The 23157-nt window shown below is 37.8% G+C and overlaps 1 long non-coding RNA gene across 1 annotated transcript in view; it reads right to left on the bottom strand.

Annotated features, from left to right (window-relative positions):
* Window positions 1-23157, bottom strand: part of LOC140673966 (uncharacterized) — a 49204-nt gene that overhangs the window by 8260 nt on the left and 17787 nt on the right. The window contains exon 3 of the long non-coding RNA XR_012048141.1: window positions 23074-23155. This is a non-coding gene — a long non-coding RNA (uncharacterized lncRNA). The remainder of the gene's footprint in view (window positions 1-23073; window positions 23156-23157) is intronic.

The raw sequence follows: 23157 nt of genomic DNA, 5'->3' as shown, positions 1-23157 counted from the left end.
GTATTAAATATGCAATCGTGACTAATGACACATAATATGTCAATAATAATTCCTATATTAAATATGAAATAAAAAATAAAGTTGAAAATATAGTTTTGAAATTTTATCATTGCTAAAAGATGGAGGTCGCAAGCAAAAGGATTGGATCTGATAAAATAAAATCATGCGAAGCTCGATAAAAATTTAGACGACGAGTCTACGATTTTTTTATATTTGACGACGTAAATGTATGAAAGTTTTTGAAACAAAAAAAAAAAAAAAAAAAAAAAAAACGGCGTTCCTCTGCTCGTGCCAAAACGTAGCTAAGAAAGAAATTTTCTAACGAGCTGCTGGAATTCAAAAGGGACATGATATATTTTTGCAAACCGCGATTTCCGGATTTTTACGAAGTTATTCGAAAGATCCCGCTTTCATCGAATCTTTCGCGCATTTATATATTCTTGCATTCACGTTTCCTCTTCAAATTGTCATCTTTGAATTCGAGCAGTACGAGGCGCACGCACGCACGCACGCACGCACACACACACACACACACACACACACACACACACACACACACACACACACACACACACACACACACACACACACACACACACACACACACACACACACACACACACACACACACACACACACACACACACGCACACACACGCACACACACACACGCACACACACACACACACATACAAACACACACATATACATATATTTGACGCAAGTATGTATACAAGGCTGCGAATAAAGATTAAGTTATTCGCGAGTCAGTGAAACTTAATCAAATCGAACTTCTCTCAACATATATAAAAAAAAAATACCATAAAAATTATATTGTAGATTTAATATTTTTTCAATATCGAAATATTTGAAATTTGGAAATATCGGAGAATCGATGTCAATCACGTTGTATTTTCACAAAGTTTCTTCAAGTTAACTGACGCTAAATTTTTCAGTCCTTCCATTTTTATTCGGTAATTAATAAACTTTTTATGTATTCTAGTTAATCCTTAAAATCTGAAGGGCTCCTACTTGAGGGGCTGAATAATACATGAGGTTTTATAGAAATTTGAAATGTATTGTGCGAGCATCATCGTGACAATGCAACACCATCAATCATGTAAAAATGAAGTTAATAAGACGAGAGAGACTATAAAAATGTCACCAAATATTACAGATGGCATGCGGTGATTATTTCTTAAAAATCTCTGTATATATAAATCATCTGTTTATCATATTCACTTTTGTTACTTCAAATAAGTGTAAGTTACAAAATACATACTTTACGAGCATCTTTTATCTTGTCACGTGATGCCCGACAGAGAGAATCGATAGGTCGCACGTTAGGTATATGTAGCATAGCGATGATTAAGTGTACATGTTAAAGAGCGAAGCAATTATTTCCAACTCTATAGGCAAATTAATGTGCTACATTCGAGTGCAACTATTATCGCATAATAAATAGTTACGTACGTCTCTCGACTCGGACGCAACTTGCTCTCCTCTCTAATTCACCACTTTCTCCGACGTTAGATCACATCAGATAAGTTTCTAATTTTTCAGGTGAAAGGTAAGTTCTAAATTTTTTAATTCCGATTAAATCTGATCGGAATTTTTACGCTGAAATTTTTTCAAATGTTTATAATTCTTGAAATTTAATTGATGGGTTCATGAAGCTCAACAATAGCGTAAAGATCTCCGGCCATAGTTTTTTAAAATACAAAAAACATACTTTTATTTTTATTATTTTTTATTAGTGTGTTTGGTACACTATCTTCACTGAAGCTTAATTGCGTAATATTATTGAAATTAGAAAGAAAATATTTAATAGAAATTTTATATTATCAAAATAGTACAACATAAGTATTGTCCATCTTACCCAACTTTTTAGGAAAAGATGACCATAGTGACAAAAAGACGGCCATAATATTTATAAAAAAAAAATAGTGAAAATGAAAATAAAAATTATAGGTCATATAATAATTTACATATCTTTATAATATATCTAACGTCGATTACGATAGCTTAACTGTAATTTATTCAACGGTATAACAGTTTTTAGTGGATACGTGAAAAACTTTGCAGGTAGTCAAAAGTAAAAATATGATATAAGATTCACAATATCGTTACTTCGAATAATGTATGCGCATAAACTAATGTAAATATCAGTTATCTTTGATAATGACTAAAAAAGCGCACCATGTAGTGATTATTAAAAAAATTACAGCCTATGGCCATCATACCCTAGTTTACCCTATTCGTGGATCAAATGTGTCAATCCTCAATCATATAAATGCGCGAAAAAACCGTTTCGTGCTAAAAAAAACATGTAAAATTTCTTCCTTTAAACTCGAAGAAATCCAACGTAACGTTTTACGACATCCATCACCATACACCATCTTCTCGAACTAAATCTCCTCGCCGCATGCATACATTCATTGCTCTCTCACGAGGCGCAAGTGCGAGTTGTAATTAGCATCAAATTAGTTATTTAAGGATTTCACGTTCGTGCGTTTGAGTCAGAGGCGGATAAGCCGAAAGATACGACGACGACGACGACAACGACGATGACGAAGAAGAAGCAGGAATAGAAGGAAAAGTTAGGAGAAGAGAAAGAGAGGGAGGGAGAGAGAGAGAGAGAGAGAGACAACGAGGGTCCTACTTAGGGGTTATACCAACATAGCGAGTCCTCGTGTAAATTGTAGGCCTCTTGAGTCGTATAAGTGCACCGCATGCCGTATATATTTTGTCGGCGCTCATATAAGTTAATTTTCAATCTATATGCGGGTTCTCTCCTTCTCTCTCTCTCTCTCTCTCTCTCTCTCTCTTTCTCACGGATGGCGCGCGGCGACTCATCAACGAAATGAAGAAATTGAGACTCTCGTTAATATTTAATGAGCAGGCGCTCGCGCGAGCACGGATATACAATGGCCGTCCGTCGCGTCGGTCCCCCGGGCCCGGCGGACCCCGAAATATCACCTCCCCGCGGTCGCGTCGCATTTACATGCGCACACTCTCGTGGACTCGACTCACGAGAGAGCCGGGCGAATAAGAAGTTTCGGGCCTTATATTCGCGTGTATTTTCTCTTGCGAGGAGAGGGCTCTCTCTCTTACGGCAGGTGCGCGCGGATGCCCGCTTCTCCTTTTTTCAGCACGAAATATAAGCGATTGGCGTCCGTGTCTTCCGATTCTTCGCCGATCCGCCTTTGGCTTTGTTCGAAATGAACAGCTCGTTGTGTTTCCTTCTCATTGACGGCGATTCATCATTCTACGAAGATTGCGAGAATAAACTACTATTTTATTAAAATACAAATTTCGAGGAGGAAAAACATTTTTAATATTTATTAATTTTCAAAAGGTTCTGTAGTCTCGATATAATTTTATTAATAAATTTTTAATCATGCAACCGTATCTTTGAATTGCGAAAAATCAGCTTTGGATTTTGAGAGACCAAACATTACATTCCCTAGACTTAACAAATTGCACATTATCGATCAATCGTTTACAAGTGTCTGTCATGTAAACTGTCAGCCTCGCTTGAAGACTGTTCGACCTTTGACACTTGCAGCGGATAGCGGCGTAACGGCTGGAAGTAACAGGTTGTCATAGAATTGGCAGATTGCTAGAAGGCAGACAGACGCAGAAAGAAAGACACATAACCAATCAAATTTTACGTTAATTCGCTGAACATCGTTAAGTCACACGCAAGATTGTTCGGATGTCATGAATAATGAAAGATCCGTTGTAACGAAAAATACCTTCAAGTAAGATTGGCTTCTTGCCAGAAAAAAACCGTTTTGATAGAATTAAATATATATCTAAGAAAATTTTAACATTAAAAAAAATTTTTTTTTTGCTAATCTTGATGTATGTATGTGCGCGCGCGCGCGCGCACACACGTATACATATATCCAATTAAAAAAAAAATATTAATAAAACACTCTCTTTAAAAAGTTTTACCAAATCTGTGAAACCTAAAATTATCGAAATGTAAAATTCTTGTTAGATGAAATCGGTTCAAATCGAGCATCCGCCAACTTTTTTTCAGCAAATTAGCCGCGTTCCAATTTTCTAAAACTCTGAAACTAACAATAAGTGTTAAATCACGAAAATGATCAGATGAGAAAAATAATCTCGCACCCGGAGGGGAAGTATCGTGTTGCTGCGCGATAAAAACTGCGTCGATAAAAAACGCGTCTCGTGGATGAAGGACAATTGGGAGGAACTATGCGGCCGGTCACCGAGACGTCGGAAGGTATCCGAGTAGCTCAAAAAGTGGACCAATTTTCGGTAATTTGTACACGATGGCTCGTTGGATGTGCACGCAGGATAGCCGGTCAGGAAAGGCATCCCTCCCCGGTTCTCCTCAACCCTTCCTCTCGTCAACAAGAGATTGGTGAGCGTACATGTAGGCGCTCGGAGGAGAAGTGCAAGAAGAAAGAAGGATTGTCTCAGGAAGAAGACGAAGGACAGGAAGGACGCGAAGGGGAGGATCGCACGAGTCTATTTTTGAGGGAAGAGGAAGGCTTCCAACGAGTCCGGTCGATAGTCTTTTGTTCTGTCAAACGTCAAACGCGCCTGCTCCATGAGGGAGATTGAGGAGAGAAAGAGAAGAATAAAGAGGGACGAGACAACGAGGAACGAGACTAGAGGAGTTTTTATTGGGGTGGATGTGAAAGCGGTAAGACTGGCAGACACGTTCATTTTAAGCTCGATATATACAGGGTGTTTGGGTAACTGGTAATACAAATGAGAGAAAATAATCGTTTGAAAGGAAACAAGGCATTTTGAAACAAAACTTTTTCAGAATTCTAAAAAATTACTAATTTTACAAAGATTTGAAAAAAAAAAAAATCTTTAACATCAAATAACGATTTAGCGGGATTCTATCGAAAAGCTGGCATTAATTAGGATTATTATACACGCGCAAGAAAGTACATTCAAGAGTACCCTCGACTCGTCACGCTATCTCTCCAGCGCCATTGCTCCCGTTGATATCGCAGAAGAGAATATCTTCTTTTTTCTGCTTTTCGTTTCTCCATTTGCCAAGAATCGACGATAAGACCGCCGCTAGACGCGGCAGATGGCCGCCGAGAGGGTGACAGAGGCACGCGTTACCAATGTATGTCGGTACGCAAGAAAATGTCGGTACCTTTTTGTTTTGGTGCCGCTGGACCCACCAGCGGAGACTCTCTGATGCCACGGCAACGCGGAGATGTTCCTTTTGCTCATAAAGTCAGGAAAAAGTTGAGCGCGTTGACCCGGAGATCGCCGTTACGTTCAGCGGCCTTTTGCTCTCTCAAAATGATCAATGCAAGGCGAGATCCAGTCGGAATGAGATTCGACGGTCGAATTACTCAAGTTTTTCTAAATCGTCAATTTTTAAAGAGATACCGAGCTTTAAAAAAATTATACGTATTCGTTGCTTCAATGTTATGTATAAAATAATATGGCTCTAAAATTCCAAAGAGAAAGAGAGAGCGCAGATTTGACGAGTGTCATTTAATTAAATATTTCGCGGCGGAAAAATCGACGATTTTTGATGATTGAATGATAGAGTGTAACGGCCAGCGTGCACAGAAAAAAAGAATATTCTTATTTTAACAATATCTTTAGCTTCAAAATGTAAATCTTGAAATGAGATTATATTGCGTTAAATAAAGAAAATTTGCTTGGATCAAGACATTTTATATTATATAGTTGAACCAAGAAAAATATATTCTTGTCATTTAAGAGTAATTTTCTTGAATGATGAAGAAAAAGTGTTGGATAGAAAATAACGCATGTTCAAATCGAAGATTACAATTTTTTTAGAGTTGAAATAATTATTTTATTCTTGAAATGACAATTGTAGTATTGAAATAAGATTATAATATTGTTGAAATTGAAGATTTTTAAATTCTTTTAACAAGATTATATAAATTGTTGCGTATATATGAAACAATGAACGCGTTCATATGAGTATATAAGTTTTGATTTGACACTTACTTTTTTTCTGTCATGACAGCTCGATGATTATTATTATTATACACGCATTGATGAGGAAGAGACATTATTTGTAGCGGATATTTTATGTATGTAATATGCGCCGGTCGGAGCACTTGCTATGAATATGCATGGCACTTTACGTTCTTGTAATTCGCGGCCTTCTTGCGGAGCATGCTTAATGAACGATCATGGGGAATCTATTCCTCCGAAGAGATGGGCAACATCATTGCATCCAGTTTCTCTGCCCTTCTGCAAGTGCGAAAGAGAATCTTTTTCTTCTTTTTATCTACTTGATTTCTGCTTTTTTTTCTCCTCTCTTTTTCTGCTTCAAAATTCAAATTATCATCTTACTATTTATTATTCAAATCGCCATTTTATTGGGATGATTAATTAGGAGCGCGGTACAGATTTAAATATCGATATACGGAATGCGTCATTATTACTGCCACGCTTGTTAATATAACGATGGAATCGAGCTTTTATTAATAAAAATTTAATTGGAAATTATACAGAATATATTATATACGACACGATAAAAGTTATTAAACATTACGAGTAAATCTAGTATCATCATTAAAATCATTTTAATGTTTTATATCTCTTCATTAATTTTAAGTTTATTTAGAAAAAGCAAAATATATCTTCTTCATCCGTTTAGATAAAAGTATGGTTTACCATTTACATAAAAATATGCAAAAATCAATTTATTAAAAATTTTTCTGTTTATTCAAAAATTGACTGCAAAAAAAAAAGAATAAAACAAAAGTCATTCTTTTATGGTTAACATCCGGTATAAGACCGGATTCTTTCTTCGCGATCCGAGTCTCCTCTGCGAGTTTGTGATAACGATAGCGAACAACGGTAGCCAAAGTCATTACACAGACTGCCATTCATGCGATAGCCGAATAAGAGAAAACAATCTTCTTTATAACAGCGATAAGAGAAGAAGCAAAGAGAGGCAGATACATACAGAGACATATCTTTTAATTTACAAAATTAAAATTTATTAGTTTGCGCTGTCGTAAGAGAGCATGGTAGTTATTTTTTTACAAAGAAAGAGAAAGAGAAAGAGAGAGAGAGAGGGTCTTCTAAAGGGACGATCGCGGCAGATGCTGTTGCATATAGGGAACAGAAAAGGAACGAAAGATGGCCGCGGCTACCCGGCATTGTCTACCAGAGACTTCGTTGTAAATAATGCCTCTCCATGGCGGCGAACCAGAAGAACGGAGAGTTGGCAAAGTGTACGGTCTGGTTGGCCCCTCGCTATCTCACTCTCTTCCTCTCCCTCCCCCTCTTCACCCCGTGCCAACTTCCCACTGTCTCTTCGTGCCTCTTTCCTTCGCGCAGTCTCCTCTCTTTCCTCCATCCCTATCTCTCTCTCTCTCTCTGTCTCTGTCTCTGTTTCTCTCTCTCTCTCTCTATCTCTCTCTCTCTCTCCGCAGAAACCTGTCGCGCATAAACTGATTCGATCCCGATGTCTCCTCGCGCGAGATTCCCATTGGCCACCGTATAGTCACGCCGCTCGCTTTGTTTGCTTTGTCGCGCTCGCCTTTCCCCCCTGCTTCTTTCTTTCCTATACCCCACAGGATCAAGATCACCCTTTTTCTCCGGGTCCTCCAGAGAATCCAAATATTCACAAAAGTTACGTGATCGAACGGTCCCATCGAACGTGTAAATCCTCGTCGACAGAATCGTCGCGAAAGAACGGAAAGAGAGCTTCTTATGTTAGTCATTTACCGAATCATTTGCCAGCAATCCTATATTTCTGAAATAACCCTTGCAAGGGTTCCGAACGGGTCTCTCTATTAAAGGATATTAGGAATATGCTAATAATCGAATGAGGAAATCAGATTCTGAATATATCCTCCTTAATTTTTGATTTATTAATAAGTAATATCCCTGTTAAAAGAAACCCATTATGTTAAATAATAATTAGAATTATATCAAGTCATTTTTTTATACATTAAAATTGCCAGTCAATTTTCAAATATTCATATTCTAATAGCTATTCATGAAAACCTATGATTTGCATACAAGTATTCGAATATAATCAAACAATACCTACGGATAATTACGGAATTCATAGTTTTGGCCGATTATGGTTGTTTTGTGCCTGGAAAATCTAGCAGACAAACACACAAATGCGGAATAATATGGTACGTATTCTTTAAATATAAACCTGATATTCATCACAATATGATTTTGCACATCGGCGCTGAATGGGTATGCATTATACATGTGACAGATACACATTTATCGTGTTTTGCGTTATTGGCTTTTAATGACGGTTGGAGCGGCATTATTTCATTAAAATTAACACTATTAATTATTATAATTATCTATGTAAATAATTATGTGTAATTTTCGGTTATTAAAATTAGAGATTAAAAATGCAAAAATATTTGTTTCGACAGAAAATCTCACGATACATTTTATATAAATTCACTATTGCGTAAGATTTTCGACAAATGTGATGATATACATTATTGCGTAATATTGTGTAAAACTGTTGCATATTTTTGATGCATCCAGCTGCCTGACAAAAGTGTGACAATAAATGATTGTCTGCAATTTTTATTCCGCCACTATTATTGCGTCGTCGAAATCCTAAAATCTGGCGGATTTCCGAAGATCCCACCCTATACATGCTCCTATCTGCGATGGATAGGGATGGGGTGGGCGATGGTTCGCCACAGTGCGAGTTCACGTTTCGCGGTCTTTTTTCTCGGATTATCCAACCGGCGCATCGCTTATTCGTGTATCGACCTTTTTCGTCTTTTTGGCCCTTTTCTTCCGCGCGGGCGCAGGGAGAATTCTTTGTTTGCACCGAGTTTCTCTCCAGGAAGAGACCGGCGGGCGAGCCGGCGAACGGGGGGAGAGAAGATAGTGGCCATTGTGGCACGATCTGCACAAAAGTCGCTATAGCGATGGAATTCAAAGGAGCTGAAGAATGGCGGCCAATGCAAATTGAAGCTTTTTTCTCTCCTCCTCTCGCTGGCGAGTACAATATTCATGAGCTTTTCGCGAAGAATGGGCTACGTTGTCTTTAATAGACTAAGAAAAGGAAATGTTTGAAACTACGAAACATGTCGGATTTCTTTGAAAAAAATTAAAAATGTTTCATATTTTGGATTTTAATGCTTTGGAAAAAAATACAAAGAAGAAAGAGAGAGAGAGAGAGAGAGAGAGATTCTTACCATCTTAAATTTTCAAAAGCTTTAAAAAAATTAATTTTTAATTTTGAAGTAATTCTTCAAGATTTACTCTATACTCTTAGTATGTTTAGATTCCCCTTTTCACTTTAATTTTATTTAATAATGATTTTTTATTTCAACCTTTAAAATATACAATTTAGATAAAAGACATTATTTATTAAAAAAAAGTATTTTTTGTTTGAAATTTTTTTTTTTTTTTTTTTTTGCGAATTCTCACTCGGCTGATTTCGATTTCTTGAAAGATGCGTTCTATCGGCGGGTTCGTGTCAGCTAGGGAGAAATTTCGTGAATGGAACCTCCTAGGAGGCACCATTTATTCCGAAGTTAATTCGCTATCGTGCCTGTCGAACGCTGCCTGACAGTGGTCGGGAGATTTACTCCCGATCGGTTGATAATCCAGCAGTGGCCATGTCTGCTGTGTCTACAGGGTGTTTTTCAAGCAACGCTCCACTGATGCGATTGTATAGCCTCCGGTGACTCGGCCGCTAAACGAACGTAGATAAATATCCCGCATTTTTCCATCCGCCGTTTATTAACGCGCTTCGTGAAAGTAAAACAGCGGAACGTACGATTGTGACACCAATAAATGTCAGTGTCTGTCAGCGCGCTCAAGATTTATGTCAGTAGGATTGTGATAGAAAATTACATGTCGACAAGATTAAACGAGTCTTGCGTGTATAGAAATATAATGAATTGATTACGGAATTATGAAATGTATTCTTACATTAGAGAGATATAATAGTATTACGGTTGAAAGACTATCATCATTAATTAATCACAAGTGAAGACAGATTTAATATTTTTCACAATCAAAAAGAATTCGAGTATCTAAATATTTAAAAATTTTAGGCTGCAAGATTTTATAAAATTTTAAGGATCTTAAAATCTAAGCAAAAAGGGAAAAGTTTTTGAACGATAGAATAATAAATTGAAAATTTATAAATCTATAATTTAAAATATGAAAATATCAGAAATTTATATTTAAGATAGTTTTTTTAAAAAAACTAAAAGTTTGCATTTTTCTTAATAATTTATAATCCACACAGATATACAAAAAAAAAAAATTATAATATATTTTAAACATTCAGTTCTGCCAACAAACACCTGCTACAATTGGATTAACAGATTGTCTGACAATTTTTGATTGATTTCTCATTAAAATTCAATGGTGCTCGATAGCTTGTTGACAGGCGTATCTCTAGATCAATAACTCATGATTCCTTAATCCGCGTGAAGACGAGTCAGCTTATTTTCTATACGCGAGCCAAGAAGTTTGCCTTCTCTTTTCATCCTTCTCTCGGTTTCTCTTTTACTATTTTTCTTTCTCTTTCTCGAGTAGTTTAACGAAGCATTTACACGCGGGAGAGCGGTAGGTCATCGTCGAGGAGCTATTCATCACTAATTTCATCTCGCCTTCCGGCCGGCTCCTTTCGTCGTGGGCGCGATTTGTTCCAAAGTGGCGTTTTAGGCCCCTCGTGGTGAGCGGGCTCTGAAAAGTTCGGCTCTTTAACGCGCTATAACTCAATCGAATGATGAGCTATGGGACACGCCCCGACCCCGCGCCTTTTCCCATAACTTCGAGAGAACTTTTCCCGAAGAGGGAATCGAAGAACGACGGCGATCAAACAATAAATTAAACCACCTGCACGACCTTCTCCTCCCGGTGTCGATTCGGGTTATTCATTATTGATATTATTTAAATTTTAAATTTGCATTGAAGTAAAAAAGATGGACATGAATTATAAAAAAATGTTATATTTGCGACTCATTTTTTATCACTTTATGACTTATTTTAAAATATTGCATAAATATAATTTAAATATATATTATACAAATAAATATTTAAATATAATAAAATAAAAATAAAATAATAACAAATATAAAATACATAAATATAATATAAAAATAATAAAATATATAATATAATAAATACTTAAATATAGATCCTATCATCAAAGTGAAGAGATCAGATTAAAAGATTCAGATTTTTCTCTCCTATCAATCAAAATTATACCGAAACAGTCTGTCAACAGTTACGCGATCTAGTCGTCGTTTTTCTCCTGTAATCTCGTTCCCTAAATACACACGAACGTGTATAAAGTATCGGTTTCACGTAGTAACCTCTCGCGTTTCTTAACCTTCGCCCTTCCTTGTCCATCCGAAGGCGAAGGTTTCGCGAGGGGTCAGGGAGAGAGTTTACGTCGGCGTTGGTCGTGATATATACTCGTCGGATGGGTATCGGCTCGAAAGGGGGAGGGGGGAGGGGGGAGAAGGGGGAGAAGGCAAAAAGGGCGCAGTTCACTCCTCCCCCCCCCCCTTCTACGGGCGTAGGTTTGTTTTAACAAGGCATTTAAAGCGTACTCGGTAAACATTCGACGAGAAATATTGGTTGTTTATGGCATGGTGATTTATCACCTCGCGCTTGGACGAGCTCGGCAAATGGGATGGGAGTGAAAATAAGTTCAGGTATGGTTCTCTCATTTAGCGCGAGCGGGCGGCAGGAAGAACAGCGAGAGAAGATGGTGGTAAGAGGGAGGAAGCGGGGGGGAGGAGAGGGAGGATGGAGTGGGCGAGGGACCCCGAGGGCGGACGTGTTCACGTTTTAGCGCCGCTTAGAAGGATGATGTGCATTTCGATCCGCGCATTTGTTTCGCGATGCACGCGAATAAATTTCATCGACTCATCCTAGTAATTGTGTTCGTTCCTTCCATTATAGATATAGACAAAAAAAAAAAAAAAAAAAAAAAAAAAATTACGCGAAATATCACAAGAGATATATAGTTGTGATAAAGTAATAAAATTTTATTGAAGGAGGACTAAAATAATTTTGTTTGAAATATTAAAGCTTCCAGCCCGAAAATTTGTCACTCTGTTATGACTTTAAAAATTGATAAGTACAAATTAATTTAAATACCTAAAGCTCTTTTTCCCTTAAACAAAGTCTAAATATTTAACAGTGAAAAGTGCAAAAGGTAAATCTATCTTGGGATTCGTAAAATCCTTTCATAACTATTGTATATGTAATATCATTGCAACGCAAACTCAACAAAAAGCGTATACACCGGCAAAGGACCTGCCAATTAAATTTCTGCTCCCTTCTAAAAAAAAAAAAAAAAAAAAAAATAGAAGTACTAACGTTCTTCTCACTGTGATCCTTTTTATTCCCAAGATCTCCCTCTGTCTCACGCCCATATTCTTCTCGTTAACTCTTGAAACCTTATTAAGAGGTTCGCATTGTGATGCCGGAGTAAAATATTACAAAACGATTCTGATTCTAAGAAAGGACACGAGGAAGCATTTGAGAGACGTCCGAAAAATTCGTCGAGCTATTAAGTGGAATCCTTCATCGCTACCGTTGAAGATGATAATCTCAGGTGGCTACCGTCCCATACCGTTACCGATGACGGCCGCGGGATAAATCCGACTTCGTGGCCAACCAAAGTTCGCTCTAGGAGGTCCCGTGAGCTCTTGACACTATTGAACCGCGCATGGACAATGGCGGGTCCCGCAGAGGAATGCGCGGCGTCGCGGGATCGTTAGGGGCGAGGATGTTTTCGAAATGAGGCAAACTCTTTCACCGTGACCATTCTTAATCTTCATTAGTTCATTTGAGATTTGCATACCGAGGCTCAGCCGTTTATCTGATCGGAGGAGGACGCTGAGGGCGAGCTCTTTGTCGCCGAGTTATTCTATAAAGGCTTCCCGAAAGATATTTAAATTCTACAAATTTTTAAAAGACAAGAGACACTCGGAAGAATCGCAAGATTCTTTAAAAAAGCGCGTAACTCGAGTTTTCAAAATTTAAATTATCTTTTATTTGAGATTTTAAAAGATTCAAAATGTTTAACATCCAAATCTCAAGAAACTGAAAATTGCAAACATTTTAGGATAAAAAGATCAAATTTTCATGATTCGAAAATTTACGTTTTATCAAAATTAAAAATTAAAAAAAAAAACAGATAAACAAAGAAGAATATAAGTAAAGAGACTTCATTGACAAATTAATTAGATAAATTAAAATTTATGTTTAATGGTTTTAAAGCACGGTCGTATCTAATAAACACTGAAATTCTACGTTAGATCGCGGTGAATAAATTCAAATATACTGAATAATGAATAATGTTACGCAAACGATCGTAAAATGTATTTTTTTCCCGATCCGTCGCGGGTCGACGTACCTTCGGTGAAAGTTCTGCATACAGTCCCCGGTTATTAGGCCCACCCAATCGGTACTTAATCGTGACCTAACCACCAGCGCGCAGCGTGGAACGGAGGGACGAGGGGGAGAGAGAGAGAGGGGGGGCAAGAAGGTCAAGCTTAGCCCTGAGACGCGGCCACGGTAAAGCTCACCTTATCGCACTCCTCCGAGCCCGGGTGGCCTACTCGGCCACTTAATTGCAGGCCCATATCACGATCCAATATGGCCGCCCACTGCGAGTATTAGACCCCGTAGCGGACGTCAATGTCCGCTTTATGTAAGAAATACGGTATCATGCATCGCGCCCAGCGCACAGACAAGCCAAGGACATCATCACCATGAATCAGTATAGTGGTTGCATTTACGTTGTGCAACGCTAAAGTGACTGACATTTTGTTAACATAATTTTAAAGACGTAACGCTTCTCAAATCAGATTCTGTGATTGAAAATTATAAGAAAGATAAAATTTTTATAAATTTTAAGAGATACATCTATATAAAAAAGAAGGAGAGAGAAAGAGAGAATGTGTGGAAAATTCTAAGGACCTAATTAATTTTCTGCTCATAGAAAATAATAAAACTTGAGAATCTACATTTACATCAAAATTTGAGCATCGGATTAAATAAGAGAAATAATTTCTGTCTAGTCAAGTGCGAGAAGTAGCTCTCTGAGGACAAAAATTTCCAAACATTCGTCGCATACGCGAGTCACGTGAGAATCCGCTGACAACTGGTTCGCGGCGGATGAGTATCTCGGGTAAATTGTAGGCAAGATATCTTTCGCGAAAATAATTAATCACGGCGCCGATAAGGACCGTCGATGGCTGACAGGCGTGGATTGGATGGATTACGAGGCGCGTCGTATCCTTCGATATTCAGCGAGCAAACGGTTATGCCGTGATCAGGATGCCATCCAGAATATGTGAAACTAATGGTTCGGCTACCTAAGCGAAAAGGGACGAAGGAAGGACCGGAGCATCGGCGTTACCCATCTGGAAAACTGACGGGTCACACGTACACGTGATCAACGCTAGGATCAGTGGCACCGGACTGACTCTTCTTTCTCTCTCTTTCTTTCTAAGACGAAGTCGATTGAGACACCGCACGGCCAACTCTGATCGTTGATAGGTCGATGGTAAAATGAACATCGGTGCACCATGAGTCGACCGCGAGATAAGCATCATTTTTCAACATGTTACACGATGAAGAGGCCGCATGATGAATGAACGCGCCAGGACCGTCGCGATTTTCCACGGCGTGAACTTGAATGAGTGGACCGGCTGATTGTATTAGTGGAATAGATATATGAGAAGATAACGTAACTGATATGTATTAGAAAGAAGGTAAAAGTCTAGGCGAGCTAAATCATTTGAAAATATAAAGATGTATGATTTAGTTCTCGATAAAAATGTTCAAATTTTTCGCATTGTTTTATTATTGTAATCATTAAATTTTTGCTGCTATTTTCACTATCATCAAAAATGTCTTAAACAGTAAAATTAATCTATAATAATGCCAGTGTTAAATATTTCTATATACTTTATCTTTTCTCTTAAGCTTCCTTTCAATCATATACCTACCGAGTAAACAGACGTTTACTAAAACTTCCAGAGCGCCCCATCTGATTTTATTCTTTTTATCATTTTTTTCAAAATGTTTCAAAAAATAATACAATAATTTAAATAATATCTAATAAAACTATTAGAAGACTTATCTGATCATCTCTTCTCTAAATTTCGCTCCATTTCTCTTTTCCTCAAACGAAGCTGTAGAGAATTGACAACACAAATGGCAATTGACAGCACAATGAGAATTGGATATCTTTCCAAACAATTCACAGACAACCGGCACGACCATGGGCACAACCACTACCACCATCCTCAAGGCGTTTACCCTCGCACGCGTCGTCGAGAACGTCCAAAAGCGAGAAGAAGAGAGACAGCGCGAAAAGGCCGGGCGAAGGAAGGCAGAGAGGATCGCAGGTGCAATTTCGCGCGAATGCAGCACGCATGTCGAATAGCCGTGAGGGGCGATCAAGGAGAACGCACCCTGGAGGACTGGACGACGAGAACAAACTAGCCTCCGAGCATCGATAGTGGCCGTGTTTCCGTTCGCTTCCTCTCCGCGGAACCCGAGGAGAGAAGTCGCCCGGTTATGGCTACGCCTGCTACGCCAGAAGAGGCGGTTAACGAGTCTAATTAGCGACGAAAACGAAAACGAGTTTGACCCTTTTTTCTCTCTTACTCCATTCCTCTTCTTCGTCCGCCGCTGTCTGTTTCTCTCTCTCTCTCTCTCTCTCTCTTTCTTTCTCATTCTCACTCTCTCTTTCTCTCGCTCGCTCGCTCGCTCCCCTTCCGTGCGTACGTCCTTGTCCGTCGATTCTGTCTCAGCTCTTTCACATTTGTCTATTTCCTTCCTTCTCCAATTAATTATCTTGAGATTTAAAAAATCTAAGGGAACGCGAAAATATAAAATTGCAATGATCAAAGAAATTTTATTAAAGCTATAGCGGAAAAATTTTAAATTTTTCCACATTTAAAAAGAATTTAAAGATTGAAATGTGCAAAAATTTAACACTTTAAATTAAAATTCTCGAAAAAGTGAATAGATAAAATTCAGAATCTCTGCTTATCCAAGAAAAATGCAAGAATATGCAAAAGTTTATATATTCGAAGATGGAGAAAATTAAAAATACATGAATCTCTTCGGGTAACGTTTCCCGCTTATCTTTTTCTCGTAACACGGTCGTCCTTATTCGTCTCAGCAGAAGGACGGATCTCTGACTCGAATCCTACGGCATCTTTTTCGCTCGCGACGGAAGTGGGGAGGGAATGAGGTCAGTGGGACGCAACGAGGTAGGTTGGCTGACGAGGCTTTAATTTGCGTGCTCGGCAGAGTCTCCCGAAACGCGTAGCTGTGAAGGAAGTTAAAGAGAGAGAGAAAGAGGAGAAAGAGAGAGAAGGGAGGATAGAAAGAAGGAAAGAGAGACAGGACGAACAGGGGTTTGAAGCGAAGGGGAGAGCAGGGCACTATCATCGTCGACACATGAGAGCGAGAGTAAGGACGCGCGGAAGGAGAGCGTGGCCCATTAATTAAGACGAGGATAACGACCCCGGGATTCGTTAGTATGCCCGTGGGCGGTTTCCTAAGACATTCCATTCGCTGGGTACTCGAAGAACCAAACTACTTTCCCTACATCTCGCTCCTTCCTCCCCTTTACTCTCTCATCGCGCCGAGGGAAATTTTTAATTCGACGACAGACTTACCATGCTTCCACCCACCTCGAAATAGACTATCATATATCCAGCGGCAGTCCTCGCGTTTTGTTACACGACAGATTCGAAATCATCAATCTAAGCGAGCGAGATTTTCATTTCTATTAATAAATCAATTTGTTTCATTTGATTAAAATTATATTTTATTAAAAAATAGTCTTCAGTAAAGATGCTTTCTTGTTCTAAATCTAAAAGGGTCTAAAGTCGGTAGTCCGTTTTCATATTTAAAATCAACTTAAGTAAGGTCTTAAGATTTTATTCGATCATCCTAAATTGATTGACTGAACAGAGTCTTAAGACAGTCTAAAACATGATTTAAGATGATCTTAAATATGAGAACAGACCTAAGAGATCTAAATTTGCGTTAAATTCTTATTGTGCATCTCGATTACATCGTGTAAATTTTGGAACAAATTGCAAGATTATCTAATAGATTCAATTAAATTTTTCATCTCTCTTCCATCTTTTTTTTTTTTTTTTTTTTTTTTTTTTTTAGTTCGACGCGATCGGTCACGCGGTTCACGCGAGCTGGACCTGGTAATTCTTTATGATGCTAATCGAGGTCTAACCCCGTGGCATTTTTTAGGCTACCGTATGGCTTGATTGAGCCCCGATGAAAAGCATTCGATTTATATAGGGGATATCTTGATCGGCGACCGGGAAAAGAATGTACCTTCATTAAGGCAGCCCGGACGTACACGGTTTCGCTCTCGACTTTGGACCAATAATCACATTTTTTCGTAGAAACTTGGGAGTCCCAGGAATCGTCTGAAAAAATTTGTTTAATCGCACCGCTACCGCAGAAAAAAATATACGAGCATGGTCACAAAGTTCACTATGAAAGTTAACTCGTTCCATCATAATAAAATCTAAGATGTATTTCCTGAACATGAAATGTAAGGGAATAAATAGAATGAAAGAAAATTGTTAGATAATTGTGTGTAATTTAATTTAATTAATAATTTAATTAACAATTTTCCGCCTTTAGAATTGTATTACAATCGCGCTACTGTTTTACGGATCGAGAAATGATCAAACGATATTTCATCACAGCCGTGAATAATCACGTGCAGATAAAGGAGGTCATCGGGTTCACGAAATGACAGACAGCCCGACAGACGAGTGCACAGATAGAGGACAAGAAGTGAGATTTAAAAATCGTATTCTAAAAACGCTGAGTCTGCAATTTTTGACATATTTTACATGATTAATGCGTTACGCGAATAAGTTTTATTGCATTTTACATTTAACTGCTATCTATGTTGCATTAAAAATACATTTAAAGATAGATAGGTCATTGTATACGTCATCATAATAACGATTCCGCGGTTACGATCATATCAGAAGTTTTGTTGTAAAAAAACCGCACAGTAGCAGTAATGACAACAAATAATAATAGAATAATATAAGCAAGAATTTGGGGAGAGAGAGAAAGAAACGTACAATCGCGAGTGCATATTCAAGTCGCATTATGTGACAGATTATCGCGATCGCGGTTTATTTGAAGGGAGAAGGACAGCCGGGACGAGAGAGAAAGAGAAAATGCAAATAGGGTAAACTCGGGTAATATGGCCATAGTTTTTTAAAATGCAAAAAACATACTTTTATTTTTGTTATTTTTTAATAGTGTTTGGCATATTATCTTCACTGAAGCTTAAATTACGTAATATTATCGAAATTAAAAGGAAATTATTTAATAGAAATTTTATATTATCAAAATAGTACATAAGCATTGGCCATCTTACCCAAATTGTAAGGAAAAGATGACCATAACATTTATAAAAAAATAGCGAAAACGAAAATAAAAATTATAGATCATATAACAATTTACATATCTTTATAATATGTCTAACGTCGATTACGATAGCTCAACTGTAATTTATTCGACGTTATAACAGTTTTTAGTGGACAAATGAAAAACTTTGCAGGTAGTCAAAAGTAAAAATTTGATATAAGATTCACAATATCATAGTATTATTTCGAATAATGTATGCACATAAACTACTGTAAGTATCGATTATCTTTGATAATGACTAAAAAAGCGCACTATGTAGCGATTATTGAAAAAATTAGAGTCTATGGCCATCTTTTCCCTAGTTTACCCTATCGCGATCGCGGTTTATCTGAAGGGAGGAGGACAATCGGGGCGAGAGAGAGAGAGAGAGAGAGAGAAAGAGAAAATGCAAATAATTCCACGAGCACGTTATTCGTCGAGTGCGACGAATATATCACGGACGTGCGGGAGAGAACATTGTCGGCTCGCAGGCTGTCGTCGGCCGAGGAGAATTCGCTCCGTTAGTTTCGAGAGTGCCCGTTGTGTCTGGCTAACAAGTCGACCCTCGTGGCCCCTCGAGGGTGGTCGGCCCCCGGGAGGTCCCCCGATCACGCGCCCGGTATCGGCTACTCGGACACGCCCGCGGTCCGTCATCCCATCATCTACGTTCGAGCGGCGCTCGTGCACGACACCGAGCCGAGTTGAAGCAAGCGAAGGAGAGGCTACATCATGCGAGGGTACATCACCGAAAGAGCGGAGAGAGGTACCCGGCCGCGGGTACCCACCGCGGGAGATAGGATAATGTTCCGCTATTTATACGAGATGCGCGGTCCACTTCCAGAGCTGCCTCCTTCCAGCCACCCATGAAGAGCGGCGAAGGAGAGGCCGCGCTCGATACGATGGCTCGATTGACATGCCATTATAATCGCGCAACGACTCGATTCAATCGGCGGTCACATTAACACAATTGAAAACAATAGAGATTAATTTAATCGGAGATAAGGATGGTTTTCGCAGAGATTTAATGCAATCCCGATGGCAGAATGTCGTTTTTGCTTATTATTACAGCGCAGAATTGACGAAATCGGCTGAGAGAAAGGGCTAAGTTTGATTGATGCGTGACATACGTCTTCTCGCATCCCCACGATGCTCGAGAGAGAAAGCTGGATCGCGCGGGATGAAAAAAAAGCCGCGACGTTTCCCACGTGATCCGTCGAATTGAGGGAGGTTGGCTCCACCCTTTCGAGAGACTGCGAGTGCTTATTGTTTCACAGAACAATAACCCGCTGTTCGCAATAAAAATCTACGCGACAAGTAAGTGTGCGAAAACGTGCCGAGTGAAAACTGCAAAGAGTCACAAAGAAGGAAGATAAAAGAGTAAACGCAAAGAAAAAAGAGGCGCAAGAAAAAGCAGAATCGAGCAAGATAGAAAAATAGAAAAAAGTAGAATAAGAAAAACGATATATATATATATATATATAATATACAATTAATTTTTACACAAATCAAAAATAAACATTTGTTATAAAAAAAAAAAATTATCCAAGATAAAAAGCAGCGAATCGTTATTTTAGTACATTTTCGATACTAAATATAGGCAGATAGAGAGAGACAATAAGAAAAGATGAGAAGAAGAGAGAGAATAAAAGGAAAGAGGAGAAGAAACGGAGCTAGAAAGAGATGGGAAAAAATATGAAGGGGAAAGAAAGATGGAGAGGAGACGGATCATGTAGAGGGTGGAAGGCGTACAAAGACTGCGCAAAACACACAAACAGGCGTATTACAATAATGGCCGTGCGTGTTGTACAAATACGATATCGGCTTGAAGGGTCCGTCGCGCGGGCACGTGACCCTCTCAAAGGGCTCGTAGCGTAACGAACACCCCCGACGGAGAGGCCCCCCATCGGGGACGCTCGTGTTCCGCGACCAGTTAGCGGGGTTAACTTACAACCCCGCGGCTAACACGCTTGTCTCGACCCCCGCGAGAGTTAGCTTTTTTTCCCCATTTTTTTTCCTCTCTCCGACGTGTGTGTGTGTGTGTGTGTTATTGCGACGATTGCTCGACGATAATTCCGTCCGCATTTTCCACATTTTCGGGGGACGAAAATTTTATAGCACACGTTGCGCCATTGTAGCCCGAGCCTTCATTAGAGAGGCGAGTTGGTAAATTTAAGTTGATAATGACGTTGCGCCGCGATAATGAATTTGTACAGAGCGGAATTTTAAATAATTGACCCTATTTGAGATTATTTTACTATTATTATCTTTTGACTTTTTTAATTAGAGATTATTTTGATTACAAAATTAAATTCCTCCCAAGTTAAACTCCCCCTTCTTCTTTTTCTATAAGGAACCTATATTTACTTTTACATGTGCAATTTATACACAACTCACATTAGACTTCCTAGATCGCGGGAATTCTTCGGACTTTAAATAATATTTGTATAATGCTGATAATTTTTCTCAACTCTTTATTATGTTCAAAATCTCGATTGCCGTCTATGATTTAATAACGAAATAACTTGACGATCCCAAATACCGCCTCCGCAACGGTGCGATAATTAATATCCCGGCAACGTGCTCGTATGGGAAAATTTCATGCGCCATACGTGGGCGAACATATCCGCTCTCATTAACGATCCTCGCCCTTTATCATCCCAGGGGTCTTTTTTTTTACGCAAGATTTCCATAATAAAGAGAGACTCGCCACGATATCGACGACGTTCGTCGTCGATACTTTTCGCACAGTTTGTGATTCGCATAAGGGAGCGATGACGATTCGAATTAACCAGTAGGGGCGTGTAATGGAGGGTATATATTTCGGAAACTATTAACGGGCATATTCTCTGTTTCGACACGTGTCCTTGCAAGTTGTAAATCGCTTTTATATGCGTTTTTTCATAAGTTTAGTCGCAAGTTATAGGAAAGCATAGTTAGAACGTTAGTAGTTGTACAATAAATTATTGTTTTCCAAATTTAAATTTGTAACAGAAAAAGAAAAATTATTTGTTAAGAAAGCTTAAAATTAAAAAAAAATATAAAACAGTATTGAGAATTTAATAACCATAAGTTTTACTCAAAGATAATATATTTTAATATTAATATATTAAAAATACATAAAAAATTAATAATATAATTTAATATTAATGAAAATAAATATAATAATATTAATTTGGCAATATAATAAGTTGGTGAAGAAGCTTGCCCTAATTTCTGTAAAATAAATGTTCACTAAATTATGGCATTTAAAGTTTAATTATGCGTCAATATTTTAAATTACGACTGCACTTCGATTGCTGTCAGAACGGAGACAAGCACTTTGTCAGCGAGGCCTGTATTTACTCGCACTGACACAAAATTGACGTGTGAAGCACACACTTGTGCTTGACAGGATAGTCTTCGATAACTACGTCACAAAGTCGAGGTAGGGAAACTATTATTCGAATATGCGCAGTTTGCATTTATGGAAAAATCATTATAGGATAGCACATGTGTCATAATTTGATTTTAACTCAAAGAGATATTTCAACAAATTCTCCCAACTACGACATCTCTCACAATCAATAAAAAAATGTGTAATTACTTTCGAACAGTCTTATTCTTTAAACTAGAAACAATGGAAATTTTTATATCTTTCTAGTTTATATATCATGTCATGTGGCAGTTAAAATAAAATCAATTTTTAGTGAAAGATAATTATTATAATTAATATATAGGAAACATTTTATTATAAAGAAATTAATATAAGCGCGACAATCGCATATAATTTATGCAGCATTTGCAGAAACTGCAACTTGATCGCACACATGCATCTGGAAAATTTTTACTGCGGTTTAACTTTCGCGAAAATAAAAAGTGAGAACTCGTAATATTATATAACATAAAATCAATAATTTTAAGTAAAAATATTTTTAAATAGTTTTAATTTTAAACTTCAATATTGAAATAATAGAAAGTTGATTATTTGTAAAAAAATTTTACTTCTTATATATCCAAAATTTTCATAAAAAATTAAATTTTTTAATAATATTTATAGCATTTCATTTTTCCATAAATTTATTGAAATTCTTTCACGTTATAAATTGTTGCTGCTATTTGAGGTAAGCAGCAAACAGTGGAACTGTTAGTCGAGATGGGAGAAAGCATCAACGGTAGGTAAAGATATAAATGGGTTTCGTTCTGTCGATCGAATATACATTCAAGATATATCATCAGCTAATATTCTCGCGAGAATACTAACTGATGATATGTCAGCAAATGTCTGATAAGTTATCTTGTTTCTAAACATCATATGAGAGAAATGTAATTATGTAAATTTGTGAATCATAATTTCAAATCAGATATAAAGAAACAGAGAGGCATTTTATGACAGTAGAAACAACTATTGTCAAAGTGACTATAGTTTTCATCATTTTTATAACAGATGTTCAAATGTAAGAAAAAAAATTAAAAATTATTTATTTTTGTATAATATTTAAAAAATTTTACGTAAGAGAGAAAAAGTATATTTCGCGCGCGGTTGGAAAATAAATAGCGTTTTAAATCAAAAAATGTAAAATATCCTTGCAAAGGAACTCTCTCCCATAAAGAAAGATAGAAATCTTTACAAAACCTTGGACATACCTGAAAATGTAGTATTTTGCTCGCTACCTTGTATTATGCCCGCCAAGTGTAAATTGCCAGCCGTCGCGTTTTTGAATGCATCCT

The sequence above is a fragment of the Anoplolepis gracilipes genome, chromosome 15, assembly GCF_047496725.1.
Source record: "Anoplolepis gracilipes chromosome 15, ASM4749672v1, whole genome shotgun sequence".
Taxonomy (NCBI): domain Eukaryota; kingdom Metazoa; phylum Arthropoda; class Insecta; order Hymenoptera; family Formicidae; genus Anoplolepis; species Anoplolepis gracilipes.
The sequence above is the reverse complement of the archived record's forward strand: the minus strand, read 5'-3'. Positions and strand labels throughout refer to the sequence as shown.